The sequence below is a fragment of the Lissotriton vulgaris genome, chromosome 3_1, assembly GCF_964263255.1.
Source record: "Lissotriton vulgaris chromosome 3_1, aLisVul1.2, whole genome shotgun sequence".
In the NCBI taxonomy this organism is placed as follows: domain Eukaryota; kingdom Metazoa; phylum Chordata; class Amphibia; order Caudata; family Salamandridae; genus Lissotriton; species Lissotriton vulgaris.
The window spans coordinates 107,169,754-107,188,024 of NC_141689.1; positions in this window are offsets into that span (position 1 = coordinate 107,169,754).

Sequence of the window (18,271 nt, forward strand, 5' to 3'; positions counted from 1 at the left end):
CTCCTCTTCTCTTGCGAGAGAGGGGCTGACTTTGACGGGGAGAGTATCCAGAATTGCCTTGGGGCTGTGTTCTCATGGTTCCAACTGAACAGCCTCAAGTGCAATTCCGACAAATCTGAGGTACTCTTCTTCGGGTGCGATACAGAGCCTAGCTGGCAGGCTTGGTGGCCCATCGACATGTTCCCTCCGTCCGGCTCTTCTCCCATGGCTAAAAACTTGGGGGTTAAGATGGACAAGGGGCTGACGATGAAAGCCCAGATCCTGGGGGTGACCGGCACCTGCTTCGGCCTTTTAAAAATGTTGCGGAGGTTTCTGCCTCTCTTGTCCGAGGAGCACAGGAGACTGACTGTGCAGGCTCTGATAGGCTCCAGGTTGGATTATGTCAACATTCTTTACCTGGGCCTGCCAGAGTACCTGCTGCATAGGCTTCAAGTTGCACAGAACGCGGCGGCCAGGGCCATCTTTGGCCTAAGTAGATGCACCAGCGTCTCTGGGTTGTTGGTGACGCTACACTGGCTACCCATCCGCAAACGGATCGCCTTTAAGGCTCTGACTTTGGCCCACAAAGCGCTCCATGCTGTGGGAGCAAAACATCTCCAAAAGAGACTGACCTTTTACCACCCGGCTCGCTCGCTGAGGTCGGAATCTCTACTTTTGGCGGCTGTTCCGCGTGTGAAGAGGGCTCGCCTCGGGGGCCGCTCTTTCAGTCTGTTGGCCCCACAGATGTGGAATTCATTACCGCTCCCATTGCGGGGGGCGACTACTCTTCTTGATTTTAGAAGAGGTCTCAAAACCTGGCTGTTTTCCCAATAGGTTTGCTAGTAGTTCCTCTTTTTTGTTCTGTTTGCCTTTTAACCTCTTTTAACTGTGTTGTGTTATTCTGAAATCTGTTCTCCTTACCCAAAGCGCCGGGACACTCTTTTTGAGTAACCGTTGCGCTATACAAAAGAATAAATAACATAACATAACATAACATAACAAGGCATTCGACCGCGTTTCCCATGAGTTCATGGACTAGATACTCAGAGCACTGGGGATGGGAGACTTCTTCTGTGTTGTGGTGACCACAATGTATGGAGATATCTCTAGCACCGTGTTGGTTAACAGCTGGAAAACCGACCCCTTCCCCATCCTGTCAAGCGTCAGGCAAGCCTGTCTACTGTTCCCTATTCTGTTCATCTGCGGGATAGAGCTCATAGCCGAACGCATCAGGCAGAACAGGGACATCCCCAGGAACAAACGGAAAGGGTGAAGTGAAGTGACTCTGGCGTGCCATAAGATGATCCACAGCCTCCTGCGTGAATACACTGCACTAGACGGATCAGATGAAGACAGTGACAATGAGACCTGAGGACCCAAAGGTGTCCCCTAGTACCCTTACACAGGGAGGCCCTGGAAGGCTCAGAAAACGAAGAAGACGGCGACAGTTGAGGACCCAAAGGGGTCCCTCTGCACTTTCCCTGGGGGGGAACCATAGGGGCCACTAACTTGTTTTGTTCTTTTTTTTCCCTTGACCAGGAACAGATCGATGACAGGGAAGAGGAGAAGGCGGACGAAGACAGGTGGAGTAAAACATGTAGTTATTTACTGTATGTATTTAACTAACGTGACCTTTTCCCTTCACAGGGAAAAGGTAAATGGGACCGCTTGTGCACTTGTCAAGTTTGTTAGCAATGACTTACGAATAAAAAGAGTTTTGTGGAAGTTGACGATTGACTCATCAGAGCCAGAAGCAAGGCCCTAACAAGGGTTTGGGAAAAAAAACTGTGTATGGCAGTGAAAATCATGTCTTGAATTTTTGAAAGACGTTTCCAGGAGGAAATGTCTGTAAGTTACAGTTTATGAAGAATTTAACATGATGCCGTGTTACGAGGATTCTACACCTATGCAGAACTATGCGCAGGAAAACAGAACCTTGGTGTATAGGGGTGCACCAACCTATCACCTTAGTTCCCAAAATCCCCAAACTGACTAGCTATAGTCTCTCATTCGTTCTCCTCCAAAAATCACGAAGCTACAAATGATTAGACAACCCAGAACACAACACTCCCAACTCTCTCAGGAATCGCGGTAGCAAGACATACAATAAGAAATAGCAGAGTCACTGTAATAGTTCAAAGTGTTTATTTTAACTATCATGCTCTACAGTACAGTATACAAGCCACTACTAGCAACAAAATGCATAAACTCAGAACAATTAGCATTGTTACAATTCCATAGAATACAAAGGGGGAAGTCATTTTATAAAGACTGTGGAAAAAGGACTATTAGGCCTAACCACCCTCCCCTTGATTGGAAGAACTTAATTTATATAAAGGAAGATCTCTGGGATTTGACAGCAGACCCCATTTCTTAAAGCCTGGATGTAAGGTTTACATCATAGGACAGCATAGCCCTTCTCCTTGGGAAGACTTTCTCCAAGTGTGTGTTAAAACAACATGCATCCCCGTAATATCAAAGCACTGCAGCTGTGTTTAGCATGTTATGTCTAGGTGCTAGGGACTGACCAGGACAGAACAACAAGGGGCATTATTTATCGACCTTGTACAACATGTTCAGACTAAACTCCAAGGGCCTCATTTACGAGAAGTGCAGACTCATCAAAGGGCCTCATTTACAAGAAGTGGCGCATCGCTGCATGAAAGCAGTGATGCGCCATTTCTCAGTGCGCCCTCCTTGTTACACCAATGATGTGTCATATGTACTATATGACGCATAATGTTGCAAGGAAGGACAGATACGTCGGTATAAGTGACGTATCTGTCAGCAAGTGACGTATCTGTCAGCGCAAAAAGTGGTGCATTGCAAGAGCTGTGTCAGAAACCTGACGCAACTCTTGCAATGTTCGTTTCAGATGGGGCAAGCCCATGTGAAAAGGCTTGCGACATCCTGTGTTGGCGCGTTGGCGTCCTAGAAGTGGCGCAGCAAAACCTCACAGATTTCGCTGCACCACTCCTATGACCCTTTCTTGCAGGGGAAAGCCCCGCCTGCATACATTATACCTGGCGCAGATGTAATGTAGGGCAGGGCTTTACGAGGTGACGCATCTACCTAGATGCGTCACTTTGTAAATATGGCGCAACATGGCGCAATTTTTACGCCACTGGTTTGTCACAAAAAGTGACGCACAGGTGGCGCAAAAGTGACGCTGGGGCTTATAAATAAGCCCCCAAGAGCACAGTAGAGAACATGAAAAGCAGACAGTTCTCATGTGAAAGGCATAAACAGAATCTTGCAAAAATAAAGTCATTTGGGAACGTGAGCAAAAGCAGCATCATGGCTGCAAAGCTCATGCTAACTTAGCAATGTCAACAATGTCCCTAAGGGCCACATAACAGCAGTGCGTCTGTTGCTGCACACTTGTCATTTCCTAAGTCACAAACACGCTCCTGCTTTGGAGAGAAAGAAGAAGATTGAAGAAAAAGAGAAGGAGCATTGTTCCGGAGAAGGATGAAATGAGGAGTCGCTGGATTAATTTCTTCACGAGAGGAGTGTGCCGTCGGGACCAGTAGAGGCTGCATTGTTCCTTCTACAGCTGGCAGTGAAACAGGGAGGCAGTGAACTACAGGTTCATGTGCTGTATGAAGAATATTTCAGTCTCTCCGTTTCACTGCCTCCTCTAGAAGGAAGAAAGCAGCCTCTATTTGTCCCCTCTGCTTCACAAAGAGCAAAACTGCCTCCTTCAACCCTTCTTGTGAAGAAATTAATCCAGCGACTCCACATTTCACCCTTCTGGTTTGGAAAGCACAATGCATCCCCTCCTCGTTTCACCCTTCTGCTGTAAGAGGAACAGCAGGGGTTTACAGCTTCACCCTCCTCCTCTTAGAGCCGTATTTGCTAAACACAGTGCCTCCAGCCGGTTACAAGAAAAAAGATTAAAAGCATCAAGAATGACTAGAACCCGGCCAAAGGAAGATGCTGCACGCACAACCTTCATCCAGACAGGTCGGTGGCCCTCTACAGGTTGTCTCCACCCCTGGCAGAGACTTGAACCCACAACCCAAGGCTGAAGCCTGTTTCTGTGCCAGGCGGTGGCGCAGGTGTTGAACCCACCGTGCTGCCTGTTTGTACTGAGGAGCCTGACCTCTAGCGACGGAACTGAGTACTGCAACCCCGTCCCTCCTGGAGATGAGCCCTGCACCCCCTCTCCTCCCCCTCCCCCTCCGATGGGCCCTGCTTGTTTCCGTACAAGTCCGGTAGTGACAGTTTACTAGACACCAATTCAAAATTTGCTAACATTCGTGACAAGAATTTTCAATTCTATTAAGGACAAGGAGGCGAGGATTATGCTTAGTCTCATTTCTTTACTGACACATAGCAGCCAATCACATTACAGTAAAGAAAAAACAGAAATACGTCACCCATGAACCCAGGGCAACCATAGAGTACACCCATAGTATATAAACAGTCACAGAGGTAACCACTTCCTCTTTCTTTGTCCAAAATCCAGTAGGAAGAACCAATTAAACATCAGAAAACCAAGGAGAACATCATCCGAAAGGACCAAAATCCGAACGAGGAGGCGGAGGAACTTCCAAAAGCCACAGGAACAGAAGCAGGCCAACGAGGAGTAGAAACTCGCAGCAGAACTTCCACAAGGGCGGAGCCGGAGGAACCTCACTTGGGATCAGAGCCTGAAAAGAGACACAAAGCCGTAATACACATCCTGTGTAATCATGAGCAAATAAAGGGTGGGTAGAGAAAAAACCAAAGCATTCATTACATTTCATTAGGAAAGATCTATGAAGCATTGCATAGTAACGATATAATAGATACATGCATATACAACGGGTGGGATAATCCTCGCCTCCTTGTCCTTAATAGAATTGAAAATTCTTGTCACGAATGTTAGCAAATTTTGAATTCTATTTCAGGACAGGAGGCTCCGATTATGCTTGTTCAAAGCTCATCCACCACAACAGAAGCAACAGTAGGAACAGGCTTGAAATAAAATGTCTTAAACACAGAATCTGAGGACCAGTCGGCAGCTTTCATAATGTCACATAAAGAGACCCCCAATGAAAAAGCCTTAGAGGCCATGGCTCCCGAGCCGAGTGAGCACCAAAAACAGAAACATCAATGCCCGCTTCCTCCATAAGCCATCTTACCCAACGGGCCAAAGTGGCTGGAGCAACGGGGCGAAAGGGTTTTTGCAAAGCAATCAACAATTGACCCTGCATATCAGATCGATGAAGAGAAGTACTCACCTCATAATCCTTAAGGCATTGAACCACACAAAGGTTAGGTCGAGCCGGAAAAGAAGGATACGAAATGATCTCCGTGTTAGTTTTAGTGCGCCGGGAAAGGCGAAAGGAAACACCCTCAGGCGTGAAACTACGACCCGCTAGATCTAGAGCGCAGACGTCAGAAATGCGTTTGCAGGAAAGCAAACACAGTAACATAGTAAGCTTGGCTGAAAGTTGCTTACGAGTCAATAAGGAATTAACCGGCCAAGCCTCCAGAAAACGTAGTACCACAGAAACGTCCCATAGGGAAACATATCTAGGCTTAGGAGGAGTAGCCATACGAATACCCTTCAGAATTTTGGCTACGAGAGGATGTTCCCCAACTGGCTTGCCATCGACAGGAAGATGACCCGCCGAAATGGCGGAACGGAAATTGTTGACTGTGCAATAAGCCAGACCCGAAGAGGTGGACAGAGAGGACAAAAAATTGCATATCAAAGAGATATCAGCCGATGTGGGATCAACTTGCCGTTGAGTACACCAATCACTCCAACGTTTCCAGGAACTTCTGTAGCGCTTGTGAGTGTTAGGGGCCCAGGCGTTGCTGAGGAATCTGGCAGCGTCCTCAGAAAGGCCTGGCACCATCCAACGTTCCCCGAAATTCGCCACGCCAGGAGAAGGAGGGATCCGGACTGAACCAGGGGATGCGGATTCTGCAATGGATCTAGAAGGAGATTCGCCCTCTGAGGAAGAAGAAAGGGCAGGTCGCATGCCATCTCCAGAAGAACAGGGAACCATGGCTGAGCCCTCCAGAGAGGGGCAATCAGAATCAATTCCGCCTGAAAGCGCGTCACATAGGCCAGAACCCTCGGGAGCATCATGAATGGGGGAAACGCATAACAGAGGGACGTCGGCCATGTCTGGAGGAAAGCATCGGTGGCCAGAGCTTCCGGATCCGGTCGCCAGCTGAAGAATTGGGGAAGTTGGGTGTTGAGCCGGGATGCAAAGAGGTCGATCAGACACGGCCCCCAGCTGCGAAGCAGTTGGCGAAACACCCTGGGGTGGAGTCTCCAGTCGCTGAAGTCCCTCAGATGTCTGGAGTTCCAGTCCGCCACAAGGTTGCGAGACCCGGGAAGGTACTCTGCAATAACAGTGATCTTGTGCTGGAGGCAATAATGCCAGAACTCCTTGGCAATCTCTGCCAACAATCGCGACCGAGTTCCCCCCAGCTTGTTGATGTAACGCACTGCGGAGACATTGTCCATCCGGAGAAGGATGCAGCAGTGGGACTGAAGAGGCGACAGGCATTTGATCGCAAATGACCCCGCCAGCAACTCCAAACAGTTGATGTGGAGTGAAAGTTCCCGCGGAGACCACCGTCCCCCCGTCGAGACCGGACCGCAACGGGCTCCCCAGCCCCAACGACTGGCATCCGATTCGATCACAATCTCCGGAGAGGAGCCGAAGAGGGCCCTGCCGTTCCAGGCCTCCATGTGATCCAACCACCATTGCATCTCCAATCTGGCCTCCTCCGAGAGAGGAATCAAATCGGAATACCGGAGGCCACGCTGAAGATGCTGAATCTTCAGACGTTGAAGGGCCCGATAATGTAGCGGGGCTGGAAATATTGCTTGCATGGAAGACGCCAAAAGCCCGACTACTCGTGCTAACAACCTCAATGACACAGTCGGACTCGAGATAATGGAATTCAATTCCTTCTTGATATAGCGAATCTTCTGCTGGGGCAGCAGCAGCTGACAAGTGATGGAGTTGACTCTGAACCCCAAGAAATCGATGACCTGAGAAGGATGAAGAACAGATTTGGGAACATTCACCAGAAACCCGAGGGACTGGAGAAGGTCTATGGTCCAGTCCAGATGAGTCATTAGTCTGACCGGACAATCCGCCAGAAGGAGGATGTCGTCCAAATAAATGATCAAACGAACCCCACGATTGCGGAGCGATTCCACTACAGGACGCAACAGTTTCGTGAAGCACCACGGCGCCGACGAAGGGCCGAAGGGGAGGACTTGATACTGATACCAAGTCCCCTGCCACTGAAACTGCAAAAAACGGCGATGGGGACGGAAGATCGGGACCGAAAGGTAAGCATCTTTGAGGTCCAGACGAACCATCCAATCCCGTTCCCTCAAGAGGTCTCGCAACAGATGGATACCCTCCATCTTGAAGTGTCTGTAAACTACCCCCGCATTGAAATCCTTCAGATTGAGGACCAACCGTGAACCTCCTCCCTTCTTGTCCACCAGAAAAATCGAACTGGCAAATCCCTGCGGATGGCGGACTGTCGGCACAATGGCCCCCTTCAATACCAGAGACTTGAGTTCCTCTGTGATGAACTCCTGACTTTCCTTTGAGAAGTGAAGAGGGAAGGGAGGACGAGATTGGTGAATGGGATGATAGAATTCGATTTTGAATCCCTGAACCGTTTCCAGCACCCAAGCATCGCCTGAGATTGCGCGCCAATTGGCTAGAAAATGGCGAATCCTGCCCCCCAGAACAACACTGCATGCAGGAAGAAGTCTCACCTGAAGTGGCGGAATCTTGACGTCCGCCGGAGTAGCCACCTGAACCTCCTTTCTTGAACTGCCCACGTCCTTTCCTGGAAGGGTAGAAGTTAGACCGCTGGGCATAACTGGAATCCTGCTGGCCTCCCTTATGGGACTGGTACCCACGTTGAGTGGGTTGGTATTGACCACGGCCGGACGACCGTCCCCTGTTTCGTCGGGCCTTGTTAAAAACCGGACGCATGGCCCGTTTTAAGGTGGCCTGTGCCTTATCAATACTACTAAAAGTGCTGACAAAATGGGTGAGCTCCTTCAAGAAGGATTGACCAAAAAGAAGACCTTGAGCAGCAGCCCCTGCCTCCGAGGAAGAAAGTTCAGACAATTTCGGGTCCAGTTTCAGAAGAATAGAACACCGACGTTCACTTGAGAGGGCACAGTTGGCGTTCCCTAAAAAGCAGACAGCTCGCTGTGCCCACTGAATGAGCTCGTCAGGATCAACAGTGGAAGACGCTTCCTTGGCACGGAAGCCCAGATCCAACATTTTTGTGATAGGACCTAGGAGGTCCAAAACTTTATCCTGACAAGCCCGCCAGGAACGGTCCAGACCTTTTTTGGGGTCCTTTGAAAATTTTGTCATGTACGTTAGAATGGTAGGGTCGACCTCCGGCGTGTCCGCCAGGTTATCCGCCAAATCTGGCCGCGGACACTCTGAGCGAAGACGCGCCCGCACATCTTTATCAAAAGGATGCCTGATATACTGCTGAACATACTCAGCCACAGCCGGGGAGGGAAGCCAGGCGGAAGAATTCGGGTGCACAATATCCTCAGGCTCAAAAGTTAAAACAGGAGGCCGAGAGGAGGCGTCCACAAAATGTTCTTTACATTTACGTTTTTTGGGGGGAGGCAAAACCTCCGACGAGGAGGAGGAAGCATCATGGTCGTCGCTCTCTACCAGTACAGGGACAGCCTTGGATTTAGAGGACAATGACCGAGCCAACTTCCGAAAGTCCGAAGAATGGGGATTACCAGGAGATGAGGACTTCTTGGAAGGAAGCCAACCTTGCTGTTGCGCATATTGCGTCAAATGGCGCTTCAGGGGTGTAATGGCGCGAGCCATTGCCCTATTCATAGAGAGTTGTACCCCTTTGTCCAGTGCCTCAACCAGGTCCTGCTCAAAAAAGTCAGACCCCTCCTCCTCAAAGTCACCTTCCTCCTCAAAATAATAGGAGCCACTCATGATACACTGGAAGTGTGTGAAATCAGCCCACCAGGTGACAAGGAATCCGGTATGTCAGTGACACAGTCTGAGGGAGTGAAAAACCTCACAGTCAGCAAGTTAAAGCAGAAAAAACTGCGTAGAATACAAGATATAGAGCGTGGAGGGAGGCTTGCCGACCAAAAAATAACCACTCTAGGCAAAGCCTATGCGAATTTTCAACCGGGACCTTTTTCCAAGCTCCGGCGTCTAAACGGGACTAGCTGACAGGCAGTGGGCGTGTACGTCAACAGACGCGTTCAAGAGCCGGCGCTGTGTTGACAGAAAAACACAGCTGCGCGAGGAAAAGCCCTTAAGGACAAAGGTCGCGCATGCGCAGACACTCGGCTCGCCCGACAGCCAAGGAGCCTGCTCGCGCTGAACGTGCGCGAGGCAGGACAGTCCCCAACTCCCTCCACCAAAAACGGGACAAACGGCAACAAGTGCCCGACCCCGGGAGGTGACACACGCTCCCACCGACGCGCCGGCCGAGGAAAATTTAAACGACCAAGACGGCATCAAGAGCGCGAAATAAGCGCCAAAGCAGCAGCACACAGCGCGCACAAAGCGGTATGAATTTAAACATATAATACAAGTTAAAGACCAATAGAATAACAAGTTTGCACTTAACTGGCTGCGGAGCAGCAAAGAAAGAGGAAGTGGTTACCTCTGAGACTGTTTATATACTATGGGTGTACTCTATGGTTGCCCTGGGTTCATGGGTGACGTATTTCTGTTTTTTCTTTACTGTAATGTGATTGGCTGCTATGTGTCAGTAAAGAAATGAGACTAAGCATAATCGGAGCCTCCTGTCCTGAAATAGAATCACAATGATTACTCATGCCACAATCAGACCATTAGAGATTAAGATATAGAATTTCGTACCTAATGACACACAGCATCAAAAACCATTGACATGTGTGCTGTAAGTGGTTCCGTAAAATCACCTTTTTTCTGACACGTAATCAGACGGTTCCTCTCGGAACCGCCTTTCAAAAATTCTAGTAATGATCGATCACCGCCACACGAAGTGCGAGTGACAGATCTTAACTAAGGAGTGAAGTGAACTAGTTTAAATTAGTAAGTAAGGAGTAGTGGCTATGGCGAATTTTCAAAATGACATAATTCCCTAATATTAGTGCCACACCGCATCTTGTTCCATTCAACAATAAATAGCCTGATAGTACACCTCAACGTTTCTTACACATATGAATAGAAAGAATATTTCTTAATCTTTAAAATTGCAAAAGTAAGTCCATATGAATACGTAGATATCATGCAAAGGATTGTGGAGCTTTCTGTTTGCTACTGCGATTGTTTGAATTATACAGACCACTATAGTATTAGTGTGACACCGCAACCTGTACCATTCAACTATATAGGCGAGGTACTACATATCGATATATTTTATTACATATGAATCAATACAATATTTTGTAAACCCAAAGGAGTAAAAGAGAAGTTCCATATTGGGTTGTATGTAGATATCACGCAAGGGGTTGTGAGAAAGAGGGGTGTAGGCTCAGTGATGCTGCAGGGTTAGCAATGCAATAGGTTTCGCATTTGCGAGAGTTGGAGCTATTGGCATTGTGAATTACAACACCTTTTATTTGTTTTGAAAACCTGCGTATGTATAGTCCTTGCTTACGAAAAGCAAGGCTTGCAGTAAAGAGACTGCCAGCCTTGCTTCTCATAAGCTAGGACCACATGTACAAATTGCTTGTTTATGCACCGTTTGGAGGTTTTCAAACGCATAAATAAAATGCATTGTCATTTACAATGCCAATAGCTCAAACTCTCGCAAATGCGACACCTATTGCATTGGAAATGCTTGTTTAAAAATAGGAACAATCTCTTCCCCTTTCCACGAGCCAGGTATCACTGCACCCCAGTGGCCGAAGTCGGCGAGAACGGCAGGGCACGGCGTGCCCCTACTTCTTTAATTCTGTAGATTCCGTTTCCCTACTTTTTTATTATGAACATGCGTCCCTGGACGTCAGAAATATTCTGTTTGTGGACGGGCAGGGAGCAGAGAAGGAAAAGGTCTCTGTCTCTTACTTTCTGCCCAGACAAGACAAGGAAGGTGTCCGCTTCTGCTCTGCCGCTGGCGGCAGCTGCCCCCTCTTTCTTACTCCTATTCCCTCTAGTTCTGTCTAACTCCTTCTCACTTACTGAAAATCATGAATCAAGAAATGGTTCTAACCGTCTCTTCCTGCCGTCCATGTGTACCCATGTGAAATGGATGCAAAAAAGAAAACCACTTTTGCTGGAAATGCTGTTTTGACATTTTTCTATTCCAAAGTGCAACCTCGGAAATAAAATGTTCAAACTCTGAAAAAGAATTAAATAAAGCAAGATGGAGTGTTCTTAAAGTGGCCAAATAGTTTTTTTCAAACCCCAACACATTAGTACCACTTTACAGAGTTTGCCAGTAAAGAGCTACGGTTTCTTGTCTTTCTTTGACAGCATTGTTTTCCTCCAGGTACTGCAATACCTGGTTGATGGGTGGATTGGAAAACAAAATGTGTACGGCGGCTTTGTGTTCACAAATGTGGTCTTTTGAAACCATACTGCTTACGTTTTGTAAGCATATAAGCAGTGGGCATTGAAATGGGTCCTTTCTGGGCCCTGTAGTTATGTCTTTAACTTTTCAGGCAAAAATACTTGTTGATTTATGAATAATGACTGTAAAAGCGTAAAGTTCACCATGTTCCTGCTTACATTTTACATGCTTTATTAAATCTTTCATTCCTTATGAGTGTTTGCTTTTTCCAGGATGTTGTTACCTTTTCTTTTGGGCAGCATATTGCTCTTGCCTAGTGCGTAATTTGAATTGAGTCGCATCCAGTTATTTATAGCAGGTCAAATTGGATTGAAGTTGAAGGCAGTATGAGTTTCTCTCAGTGGGGCAGTATGGTGTTCAGTGAGGGAGCAGATGTAGCACTGGGGGCAGAGCTGCTGAATTTAGAACTGGCCCTATCTATCAGATACAGCGCATTCCTGTCCTTTTCCCCGGAGCCAGTGCACAATGAGCTGCCCTGTGCCAAAGCAGTCACCCCTTTGCACCATGGAGCAAGGGTTGCCCACGCTGCAGGGCTGATTATTTTCCTGCACAGAAACAATCACAAGAGGCTTGTCCTCATTCTGTGTGCGCTGCAGAATGCAAAGCACACATAGAAAAGAAAAAACAAGGAGAAATAAAGCTGTTTCTCCTCCTTGTGCCTCCCTTAGCCTCGCATGGGGAGACCTACGTTTTTGGCGCTCCTTCAGAGTTACGATTTCTTGTAAATCTGGGGCAGTGTCAAAAAGCCATAGCTGTTGATGGGAACTACTCCATAAACACCCATTGCATGCCCCTCTAATGCAGAAAACTGACTTAAAGGATATGATATTTACGAGACAGCATTGAGCCAAAAAAAGTGGGTTAGTGCTGCCTGGTAAATATGGAGCAGGGTTCTGCTCCTTCTGGCAGGTGCATAGGGCCTCATAAATGAGGACCTACAACTGTGAGCAACAGATGATTTCCCCACAATCCTTTGCAAAATATCTGCAGACAAACTCTCTTTGCATTTCTCTTTCAGTCCTAGAAGCATAATTAACTATTTTAATGAAACCTGTGTCCTCACATTACGTTGAATGTTTTGTACCATACTCTCCATTGTTGATCGTGACAAGTTGCAGTTCGCACTAACATATGCAGGTGTTTATATTTTTTTGTAATTCACTCTAAAGCAAGTCTGTAACCAGTCATTGGCTGGTCTAACTGTGATGTTTCACTTTCACTGCATGTGGCCGAAGGGCCCAACACCCTCAAGACAGGACCTAAAGACCACGGAGGACCCCCAAGGCAGGACCAGCCACAGCGGAGGAGCCAACACCCACACTGGGACAGCACAGGCCAAGGAAGTCCACAAACCCAAGGGAGCCCCCGAGAAAGGAGCTCCACAAGAAGGAGTCCTGCCACCTGAAGCCCCAAAGGTGACCGGCCCAGCGCCAGAACCAAAGACAACGGATCAGGAGGGAGAGAAGGAGGTTGCAGCAATGGCGAAGAGAAAGAAGAAGAAGGGGAAACAACCCGAAATGAAGGAGAAAAGCAGAAACGAGGAGGACGAACTGGCCCCAAAGGAATGGCGCCAGATGAAATTCCAGACGCTGCGGCAGAAGTGTGCAAAGAAGAAGGCGGAGGAACGGAAGAGGGCCAAAAACCCTCTTCAGGTACCCCCACCAGAAGCAGCACTGCTCACTCCAAAGCAGAAAACAGAGGAGGGGAATGAAGCTAATGCTGCACCCCCCCCCCTTGCTAAAAAGAGGTAGAAAACAGACGATGACAACCAAAGAGGACATCCTGGTGAGCAAAGAGATTAACAAGGCCGGACAGAAGAGGAGGATGAAACTGTCAGCACAGTGGATTCCGGCATGGGAACAGAAGTGTCCATCGGAAACGCTGAGTGCAGCACAGGAGAGGGAGAGCAGGACCAGCAGGAAGCTCATCACCCCAAGTAGAAAAACACAGGGCTTTTAATCCCAGTAGGTTTCGAACCAGGCACTGACTGCTAGCACTGAGACAATGGCTGTATCAATGTTCACCCTAAACAGACCCTCCAGGATTTCGCAATTTCGCGTTTTTCTGCGAAATCGGCACTTTTGTAAAAATGCGGCGATTTTTACAAAAGTGCTACGAAATCGGCACTTTTGTAAAAAATGCAGCGAATTTTACAAAAGTGCCAGGGAAATTGATGGAATGCGGGGAAAAGGTTGTCACATTTCTGTGATAATTCTTCTTTTGTCAATATCATCTAATGTAAAAGGTTGCAGCTCGGAAACCCTCAGCAGTAATTTGCTCTGTATTCTGAAATTCAATAGTAGCCTTCACATTTGAGCTGCACTGAGGTTTGAGCAAACCATGTACTCAGCAGATTAAGACGGTGTTTACTCGAGGAGGCCAGCACCATTTGTGTGCCAGGGGTGCAAGGTATTAGCGCTGGTATGACTGCCATAATTTGCAGTTTGATTGGAACAGTAATGTTTAAGTAAGTTCTCCATGTGCACTTTGACATTTCATGAATCATACATCACTAGGTTAATTGATTTTCCGAAGCAAAAAAGGCTCCAAGCATAATATGGTGAGAAGGGACTACCAACAAAGCTATTGCCGTTGATTGGCCCCTCATTATTTTTGCAGTGGTTTAATAGCCCACACATTAAAAAAGCGGAAATGCAAAACTTTTCAGTTTAGAGACTGATTATTCCGATAAAAGGAGTTTTTGCAAGACGTTTCCTTCTCCATGGGATCAGCATGGCTAAAGGAAGCAAACAAAGTAATGAGTTCCAATTGGGCTTTCACAGCAGGTGCGGGGCATCAACAGTGTCCTGAGCGCAGGTTTCTTTCCCATAATTTGTCCCTGGACTGCTTCCGGCCAGCTCATTGAGGGAAGTGACCTTATGGCTGCCCTTCTACATCAGAATGTAATGCAGCACAGTCTTTTGTTTGATTCAACGCTTTGGAAAAAATAGTGCGAAATGCAGGGAACAATGCCGGTTGGAAGGCAAGTTCTTCAAACCTTGATCCTAATTCGAAGCTGTTCTGTACTAAAGATGGCAGGAAGAGCCTCAGGGTTACAACAGCACAAGAATAGTTTTAAGGCAATATATTTTGATGCTGCTGTTCTTATTCCAGCTCAGCAGTGCAGTTTAGGACATGTTCCCATTGAGAAGGGGCTGGTGGTAGGAGGAAGGCAGGGGCGAGGGCGGGATCAGTCAGCATAATCACGTGTGCAACTTGTTTACTGGGCAGTTTTAGGTGCATGAGCAGCCGGGAGAGAATTTAAGTGCAGAAAACCATTGGCTGCAAGCAACATGAGAAAAATGTTGCTGCCAGCTATTACAGGACTAGGGGACTTAGCATAGCAAACAAATACTCTCAGATACTTTAAACATGCCTAATTGGAAGTGGAATGCTCTGCTAAAACAGTTTTCTTTGTTTTAAGACAGAAAACGAATGATTTGGAGTCAAATAAAGTGCCGCACTAATGCCGCTAAATTTCAATTTTTGTGCCCCTAAATTCAATCTTTGTGCCGCTAAATTTGCGAATCTATGCCGCAATATCCTGGGGGGTCTGAAACCGTCGGAAGTGTGAAGGATCAGGTAAAACAGGTTGGCATGTTGCACTTCCTGGCCGCTCAGAAACCAAGATAACTGATTTCTGCAGGAATGTGGAATTCCGTACACCCAGTCGTGATACCAGCTGGAATGACAGTGGACACACGGGCCACCATTTTGGTCCGAAGTAAACGATTTCAAATTTTCTGGAGTGGCCATTCTGATCAAAGGGAGGTATTTCACCATGCACAGGGTCACCGAGCAGGTCAACGGCAGAGTGATGGTCGAGGATGGCTCGTGGGCCGGTGAGCCCTTTAGGTGTAGTGTAGTTCCTATTTAACCCATAGGCCCTGCGCATTGGAATAACATAAACAGCAGTGTAGACGTAGGACTGCGGTCTTCTAGGTCTCTACTGACTATGTTAGACTTAATTTAGGTTTGCACCAGCTAGCTCAGAGGTCACTGGAAACTTTCTTGACCAAATAGGAAGCGATCAGCTTCCCTGGCTCAGACAAGAAGGGATTCAGCTTCCGACAACCGCATAAGCATGACAACTTTGCTCCTCAGAATAAGAGTCATTCTCTAGAGTCATATGAAACAATAGACAGCTATTTCACTCGGTCAATTGTGCAGATTTAATTTCACCAGGATGCAGAGCATAGAGAGACGGGCGTTTTCAATCAAAGATATTATTTATTGAGCAGTCTTCTTTCTCATGCAAGAGAAATGAATTGCCACAATTGCAAGGCTTGTTATTATGAAAAGTGCGTACAGCAAAAGGAGTATTACGAAATAACACTGTAAAAGCATTGATATGGTTTCTTAGCCATAAGATAGTTAAAATGACTAAAATATATACATTCATATATACATTGGCTAACGACCTCAACTGATGCTTCTAACTACGCCTACCCCGGTGTACCTGACCTAAACCTAATACGTGGGAGGGAGTAAGTAGCAGCTTAAGTTAAGTTGGTTTTGCCTAGAGTTTGAATCAAAAATTCTCTCTAAGGGTTTAGTCAGCACCGTACCTCTGGAATAGAATGTAGGAGGTTCTGGTATCCCCTTCTCAGGACCCGATATCCCAGTCACCCGCAAGGGTAGGCTGGAAACGCCAGAGCTGGATTTTCTCGGCAGGAGAAAAGACAGCGTCTTTCTCAGCCCATCAAAGAGGAGGGGCAGCGTCTGTGGGCTTCTCGCATCTGCTGGGCTTTCTGCAAGGGGACAGCTGTTCTACTCCTGTATTCACCACCACCGTGTGCTTGCTTAAGGCAACGTTGGTATATTTATACCTGAAAGGTGCCGAGTTTGACATAAGTTTTTGGCCATAAGACGTCAATAAAGATGTCACTAAGAACTGGTCGTTCTTACAGTGCTCGCAGGAGTTCTATTACTAATCAAAACAAAGCAAGCAGGGCTTTCCCAGGTTGCTGGGGGTCTGGTATGTCGAAAGAACTGTGTGCTATCTAGGAATCTAAGGAAGTGGCTTCTGCTGTGTCATGGACTGTCATGGACTGCAGAGGCGCGTTACTGAAATATGGCTCTGATTATTATGCAATTTATAGGGATATGTATTGATTATAGCCGTATAGGGGCATGAGGTCATAATATTGATTGGGGTCCTAGATAAAACACATCAACCACTCCATGAATTTATGTCCATCAATTACTAGAAACTTAAGCAATAAGATGCACTTGTATTCCTACCCACCCCAAAATACCTTCTGCATTTGAAATGGTGTACATGAAATACATGAAAATGATAATAGGTGCTGTACGTTTTTAAGCAGAGTAATCATTCAAAAAAAAATTTGCATATATATTCAGTTGAACGATTTTGCACATGAACCGTCTCTCAATACAGAAAAGAAGGGCGAGACTATTTCATCACAATTGCTGTAAAATTTTGTCTCTAGATCTAATAAAAATAGAAGCTCTGTTCTTTATGAATAGTTCTACTTTAAGCAAAGTACATGTGCCAAAAAAAGGTAAATATTTTGGAAAAAATAATTTCATGGTGAGCGGGGCAAAATAGTTCCAAACACTTTTCAGTAGCTTTTGTTTATCAAAGCCGAAGGCCAAATTTAGAGTTCATGAGAACGCTGTGTGCCGGATTGTTTTCCAAAAAGTTATTGTTTCTGTTCAGGGGAGAACATCATTTCAGACAGGCTCGCAAAGAATTGGTCTACATTTTCAGGTGACAGTTCGACCAAGTTCGATAATGCTGTAACTTGGCAGTTGTGAGAATGATTGCTATCATCGATTTCAGGATCAGCAATGTTCACAGAAGGTCGTACCTGGGTGATGTTGCTTTCTTTTCTTGCTTCACTGCTACCACCTAATCGTAGCGCAGTAGTCTCAACAAATGCCGTCATCATGATTGGTAACCACTGGGAACAACATGATGCGTGAGCCGTTACTGGACTTAGCAAAGTATCGACATCAAATCTGGTTCTCCCCTTGACCCCTTCCCCCCTCAAGTTCTGGGTTCCCTTGACCCAGCTCCTCTCCACATTATTTTGGATGTCCTCAACGCCTCATTGGTAGAAGCGACTGTTCCGAATGAATGGAAGCACGCAATGGTGGTACCACTATTAAAGAAGGCCAATGCTGATCCGAACAATCCTTCCAACTTTCGCCCTATTTCTTTGCTTTCCTGTTTCTCCAAGATTTTGGAGAAACATGTCAATTCCTTACTTAGTTCTTTTGTTGAGTCCTCCAATTTTCTCCATGGATCCCAGTCCGGTTTCAGGGCTGGTTTCTCCACGGAAACTACTCTCCTTGGCGTGTCAGAAACCATCAGGCGCCAAGTGGATAAGGGTGAGACGGTGGCACTCATCTTGCTTGATTTGAGTGCCGCTTTTGACACCGTCTCCCATTCCATCTTATTATCCACCTTGGAGGCAGTTGGTGTTGGTGGTACCGCCCTGGCCTGGATTGCTAACTTTTTGTCTGATCGCACGTTTCAGGTTTTTTCTTCTACCTCTGTATCTTCCACCCTTCCTTCTCCTCACGGTGTTCCCCAGGGCTCTATCCTCAGTCCCCTCTTCTTTAATCTGTACGTAAGGCCTCTTGCGTTCTTGGCCGAACAGGCTGGTCTCACAATTTACTCCTACGCTGATGACACGCAGGTCATCTACTCACTTTCCACTAACAAAAACCTCCCTTCCTCCTCTCTTCAAACTGGATTAAAGCATATATCGGA